Source organism: Crocodylus porosus, unplaced genomic scaffold (genome assembly GCF_001723895.1).
Source record: "Crocodylus porosus isolate Cpor-Errol unplaced genomic scaffold, CroPor_comp1, whole genome shotgun sequence".
NCBI lineage: Eukaryota > Metazoa > Chordata > Crocodylia > Crocodylidae > Crocodylus > Crocodylus porosus.
Window position 1 is genome coordinate 58,931,859 of NW_017728906.1, and position 7,113 is coordinate 58,938,971.

At 41.7% G+C, this 7,113-nt stretch overlaps 1 long non-coding RNA gene across 1 annotated transcript in view; it reads right to left on the bottom strand.

Annotated features, from left to right (window-relative positions):
• Window positions 1-6,760, bottom strand: part of LOC109305943 — a 20,932-nt gene extending 14,172 nt beyond the window's left edge. Inside the window, exon 1 of the long non-coding RNA XR_002099776.1 lies at window positions 6,322-6,760. This is a non-coding gene — a long non-coding RNA (uncharacterized LOC109305943). The remainder of the gene's footprint in view (window positions 1-6,321) is intronic.
• Window positions 6,761-7,113: the final 353 nt, after the last annotated feature.

Consider the following 7,113-nt stretch of genomic DNA (forward strand, 5'->3'; position numbering starts at 1 on the left):
GATGAGATTCAACACCGACAAGTGCAAGGTGCTGCACCTGGGGAGGAAGAACCAGCAGCATACCTACAGGCTGGGGAACTCCCTTCTCATCAGTACAGAGGCAGAAAAGGATCTTGGAGTCGTCATTGATGCCAAGATGACCATGGGCCGGCAGTGTGGGGATGGAGTCAGGAAGGCCAGCCGCACCTTGTCATGCATCTCAAGCAGGTCCAAGGAGGTGATCCTCCCCCTCTAAACGGTACTGGTCAGGCCACAGCTGGAGTACTGCATCCAGTTCTGTGCGCTGCACTTCAAGAGGGATGTGGAGAACATGGAGAGGGTCCAGAGGAGGGCCACTTGCATGATCAGGGGGCAGCAGGGCAGGCCCAACAAGGAGAGGCTAGGGGACCTGAACCTGTTGAGCTTCCACAAGAGAAGGCTAAGGAGGGATATAGTGGCCTGTTACAAACTAGTCAGAGGGGACCAGCAGGCATTGGAGGAGTCCACGTTCCCCTGAGCACTACCAGGAGTGACCAGGAATAATGGTCACAAGCTGGCAGAGGGTAGATTTAGGCTAGACATCAGGAGGCGCTACTTCACGGTCAGGGCGGCTAGGATCTGGAACCAAATTCCAAGACGAGTGGTGCTGGCTCCTACCCTGTCAGTCTTTAAGAGGAGGCTAGATGTGCACCTTGCTGGGGTCATGTGACCCCAGTACTCTTTCCTGCCATGGCAGGGGGTCCGACTCGATGATCTGCTCAGGTCCCTTCCGACCCTACTAACTATGAAACTATAGTTTCTGCACATGAGAAGTCTTAAAAGTATAAATGTGCAGTGCACTAAACAAAAGCCTAAGTTTACTGATGCTGCTCACAATACTTAGTGCAGTCTTGTTCTAGTTGCACCCTCAATGTTTAGTCTGGCACTCTATAATTTTACCTATCAGTGAAGATTAAAAAAATGCAGAGCTGCATTTTGCATCAGTGAATATTACCTTATATCTGCCCCATACTCATTTAAAATATGTAATAAAAATGAATGCATCTTATTAGCACTTAAAAAATATAATAGCCAATTTTCTTGTGTGACATCCTAAAGGTTCATGCCATGAAAAACATTTATTGGCTGGAACAAACTGTGCAAAATATTTGAAAATGAAATGTTAGAAAGATGTCTTTCTGTTGATATATGCACAAAACACCCATTAAAGCCAAAGGGAGTTCTCTGTGCTTTCTGAATGATTGTATAATTTTAACACTGAAACTGTCCCTGCATAGTGACCATCTTGCCAAAATGTACATCATTTTGACACCTGCTGGGTGGAAGCTAGTACTAAGTCCATCCTGTTTTATTACTGTCCTAATATTTACTGTCCTAAAAACATGATTGAGACTTAAAAGATTTTAAGATTGCAGGTGGTAAGAAAAGTGAGTTCTGGGTAAGCCGGCCTTACAACTAATATTATTAAATGAGCTTATTCAGTGGGGTCTGTGCTGCCACATGGGCAAGAAATTTCTTAGAGAAAGACTGTAGGACACAAGAAGCCAGATCCTATGTGCCACTATAGGACACAAGAAGCCAGATCATAGTGGTGTGGGAAATACCTAATTATGAGCCTATTTCACCCTGATCCAGTTTAATAAGATCTGGTCTATCTGATCTGGTTATCTTTAACTACAACCTTAAGAATAAAACATTTCCCACCGCTCCAGTTCATTATACTGTTTTTACAGGACTGTCACAGCTCTGGAGTCAACCACCAAATAGAGATGGCTTTGCATTTAGCACACATTTTAGGCACTTCTACAACTTAAGCCTTTTTAAAGAATCAGCATTGAGTTCAACTTCTGTCAAACTGGATGCCATTAAATGATAAGAATAGTTTTTATGAGACAGTACTTTTATTTCTCTTGTGTGTTTGGGTAGTGATTAGATGGGTTTCCTCTACTTCCTTTTTTTTTTCCTTATTACCTTTATCTAGAAGGTGTCAACTGGCATCTGAAAAATAGCAGTTGTTTAATTATCTGCAGTACAGAGAACCATTGGGCTAAACTGTGTGCACACATAGTACAGTATGTTTTCTTGATTCTTTATCTGTCTCATGCAAAACTTGCCTTGCAACTTCCGCTTTGGAAAAATGGGTGATCTGTTCAGTTTCTCAATTTTTCTGAGAATTCAAATTCTTCTTTTTCTTTCCTTCACAAAGAATTACACTTCAGAAACACAGGAAAATGTGGGGGTTAATTTTTCTCCAACCTTCTCTCTTACTTATACCACCTGTCATTACAACCAGACTCTTAAATACATTTTAACTAACTGATAGTTTTGCTCTATGGTTTAATTAGGGATTTTCATTTGACATAATCTCATGGTTCAGGTTAACATTGCTTTATGGGTTGACTCCCTACTCTAATAACCTAAATCAGGGGTCCCCAAATTTTTATGCAGTGGCTTGGCAAATTGTGGCCTGGAAGTGGCTGCAGCCCGGCAAACTGCAGCCCAGCTGTTGCAGCCGAATATGGCCGAATTTCCAGCCAGATGACAGGTAAGGATATCCCCACTCCTGGGGCAGTAGGAGCCGGGGGAGGGGGGTGCAAACCCTGCGCTGCCGCGGGCCCTGTGGAAGGAGCTGCAGCCTCACGCATCAAAAGTAAGCTCCTTCTGGCAACAGCAGAGGTGGAAAAGATTAGGAAAATTCCCTTCTTGAACTAAACAAATAAAACTATATTTTATATTCAAATGGAGAAGAAGCTACCTTCTGGTGTTTAGCAAAAATTTCCTTGTGAGGTTAGGAAGGCTGTTTTTTTGAGTTCCATTCCTTTAACAAATAGCAGCTGTCACGACAAAGACCTTGAAGATGGCTGAGTGTTGGTGGAGTAAAGCTACAGGAAGAATATATGCTTGATCATAGCCCTCTATAAGGAGAAGGGGTGCAAGATTCTTTCCCAGAGGACAAAAATGACACATTATTGTACTATGAATAGTCCTGGAGATTCACAAAGAACATGGCTTACTTGTATGTTCAGTTCTCTAATGAGTTCTTCTTTTGGACAGAGATGCTTCCTGGGAAGTGGGTATCAGAGTTTTGGCACAGCTTCCTGAAAGAGGTGTGTTTATGACCACATTTGTTCAAGGATTAGCATACACAGTGTAAATAAAACACGGTACACTAAGAAAATAACCTGATTCCACATCACTTGTTTGTCCAATAAGAAATCAGTCTTCAAGGCTATGCACCTGCTGCCATGAGACAGAAAGGTGATAGGCTTTCAATGCTGCTGCCTCTGCACCCATGCTATGAGCAGACTAGAATAATTATTTCACTTTTACTGTGATAGAAGGATTTTTAAAATAAATTATACTTCAGTTATTTCATTTTAATCACCTGGAAGGTCAGTTTACTCAGTGAAAAATTAAAAAAAAAATGCTGTAACAAATCAATGTTGACATTTAAATAAGCTTGACTAGACCTCATATTGTTGGATTTTATTTCCCTGCAGGTAGAATTAGTGTATATTTCAAATTACCCCCCTGTCCCCAACTGACTTTTTGGTGCACATATTTGAACAACTCACCATAGCTAATGTTTGTTTATATTTATTGGATTATGTATTGAAGTTTGGTGGCTCATTATAATCTAAGCATTCTTCATGCTTCAGCACATTCATATTTTGATTTCAGTGCTGCTAGCTTGCTCCCTACTGAGGGTTTTTCTGATAAGGTGATTAAACTGAGCTCCTGGAAATTGATGAGGTGGGTTGGCATACATCTTGTAATGAGAGCTGTTGAACCCCTATTGTTTGAAAGAGGAGAAAGGAAAGGAGCTGGGATTTTGCCACCTTTTACCACAGCATTTTATTTCCTTTAGGGGAAAAAAAGTCACATTGCCTAGACTTCCTTTCAGTCAAGAGTATTTTTTAATCTAAAATTAAATTGCAATTAGAAAAATGAAATGTCCACCATATCAGAGAAGATGTAAATAGCTCGTTACTGTAAGTTTTGTGTCCCTCTCCGTGCCCAACCCACAGAAGATGCAAGTGTGTTACAGCCACTGTCTATAAAATCTGGCTTTTTAACTCAGGGCAGGGGAGACACCAGGACTACTAAGGTGATTTTCCTAGTTGCAGGGGAAAAGTACTTTTTTGGCAGGTGGCAGTACCCTGGCTAAGTTAATGTATAGTTAGCCTCCGACTTTCACTCCCAGTGGGAAGATCTTGGCTATATGCTGACTTGATGGAAATGGGAGACTCCTCCTTAGCTTGCTCCTGTGGCCATGCAGTTGAGGGCAAGTGAAACTTGGGGGCATCCAAACCCCAAGCCTCTGGGCTTGGGCCTGCATGTAGGATTCCCCAGGCAGGGGTGGAGGTTACTTGCCAGTAGTCGGGCCACATGTGATTCTTGAATGACTCACAGATTTGAAATTTGATTTGGCTGATTTGACTTGGGACATGAAAATTTTTACTTAGAAAAAAGGTCGTGTAGACTCAGCTCTTAAATTCTGGTTTGATTTCTGTTGTGGCATTCACGGCAACTCTCATGAACACCAATGTCTATTTATTTTCCTTGTAGCAAACATTTTGAAATAACTTACAGAACTGTTTTCTTGAAAGAGGAGAATTCTTTGCCCACAAAACGCAAAGGGTCAAAAGCTTAATTGGCGCATGGGAATTTTCTTGGCCTGTTGGAGACTCTTAGCATGGCATAGAACAGACGTAGTAACTTGGGTCAGAAAACTGTGAAATAGAAAATGGCTTGAGGATCAGAAAGGATTACATATGTAAGGCACTGTTAAGTGCTACAATTTAAAAATAATGGTGCTGATAAACATGGGGGGAAATAAAATCCTAAAGCATGCTTTACCAGAAGCAGCAGTGCAGTAGTTTGACCCAGCTCTGCAGTATCTGTATAGATCAGGCACTTCAGCAGGGCTTTTTTGAGCTTTTATCTAATAGCTGATTCAATCAGCTATTAGATAAAAGCACCAGAAAAGCCCCACTAAAAAACCCATTCTGCAAGCAGTGATATGGGTCTGGGGTCTTTTTATTAGCCTCCTTTCATGTGGCTTTGGGATTAATATTTTCAAGCTTTTTCCCCTGTCAACTTGGAGAGAATTCAAAACTTTTTTCTGAAATGAAATCTGAGGTTCTCACATAATTGCAAGGATCTTGAAGCTGGAACTTTCAGAAAACCACAAAATAGTATCAGAGTCATGTAAAGTTATGAGAATTGCAACACTGCTGTGGGACATTGGACAGATATAAGCTGGCAGATATAAGATGATGCAACCCTGATGATTCTCCATTTTTACTCTTTATCAGATTGGTCCCTGCCTGTAAAAATGATGCATAGAATCTGGGCCTTAACATTTAGAAGTGCAGGAAATATACCTAGTCAAGAAGAATTTTTAATGATTCTAATCACATTTCATCTGGAATATATTTCCTTCCATGTCAGATGTTTCCAGAAGCACAATACAGAACTGGGAATAACAAAGGAATGATAGGCTCTAAAAAGTTAAATCAAAATGTCAGAGGAAGGAGTATAAAAAAGACTTAAAGAGAATGAAGTATGAATGAGTACCAGTCTCAGAATATGAATGATTTAGCTATTGTTAAAATATTGTAAACAGTGAAATATAATGAAAAACAGAAGCAATAGAGAAGCCCACTGAGCTGGAAATGTTATGTTTATCAGTTTAATTAATTGAAAGCTATTACTGAAAGCTACATTTCCTATAAATGAATGTTCCAGTGTATTTGGGACTGGAGTCTGAGCGCACACTGATTTTTTTTTTTGTGAATATTTACTATTCAAACTGGTTAGACTGTGATGAAATATTTTCTTTCATGTTTTCATAGAATTGTAACAAGCAGTAAGATTGCAGTTACCTGAAAGGGGGAGTGTTTCACAAGGAGCACAGCTGGGCAGCAGCATGGGAAGACCTGGGGCCCAGGGGGCCAGATAGGATTAATTGACCTTCCCCCCTACCCCTTGGTCCACAACAGCTCACCAAAATTCCTTAAGTGGTCCTCCAGCCCAAATAATTGCCCACCCCTGGTCGAAGCCCATTCTCTTTGTAACTACCCTTTAGGTCAGGGTAGGGCAAAATACACCCTGTGGGCTGGATTGTTAACCAATTAGCTCAAAATAAAGAGCAAGACCTTTGTAAGAAGGGGCAAGGCAAGATGCCACATTTATTAAGTACTTAGTATATACAAACGCACGAGCACACCCGCCATTTTTCTGTTCTGCACAGGTATACATTACCAGTCTCATCAGTGCTTGAGTCAAATTAGTGGCCAGCTAAGTTGATCATGAGTGGGAGCCAGGCTTCTGTCAGACCATCTTGTTAGGTGAACTGATGCTCCAGAATGATAAGCAGAACAAGACCCAAAATTGACATGTCTCGCCCCACCTTTTATAGTCTTGTCAGTTCATTCAGTCCTCTGGGCTTTTGCTGTGCTATCACTGTATTCCTCCTTGAAGGTTGATTGACGTTGTTCTCACACTGTTCTGGGGTGGATTCTTCTTGTTTTGGTCTTTTATCTGCCTGCATTCTTCAGTCAGTTGCCAACTGGTGTTTTTCCATAAACACACTCTCACCCATTTCCTCACATGTGCAGCGTACAAAGGAGTGAAAGGTCGAGCACTTATGTCAAGTTATAGAGCAATGTAAAGTGGAGTTTCTTAAGGAAGTGCAAAACTCAAGAAAATACACAAAGAAAAGTATCAAGATAATACACAAGATTAAGACAATAGGCAAAAGTCTATCTCCATGTTATTTACCTAAACTAACGCTGCTATTTATGCCATTTGCATAACAGGATGCGTCCCGACAGGCCATTCTATCCAGCCTGTGGGACCCCTAAAAATGTTAGAAAATGTATATTTATCTGCTCCTTGTTTCCTGTCAAAGATGACAGGAGCCAGGGGCAGTAGGACCCAGGATGAGGTGGCAGGAGCCAGCAACAAGGCCGGCCCAGCCCCACACACCCAGTCCCTCCCACCTCTTCCACTTCCAACCAGAAGTCTCTGTCTGCTGCAGCTTTTGGGCTGTTACAGCACCATGTGGCTGCAGCCAGACTGTGGGAGCATGGTGCCCACACTGGTACCCCAGGGCCAGGAGTGGGAGGG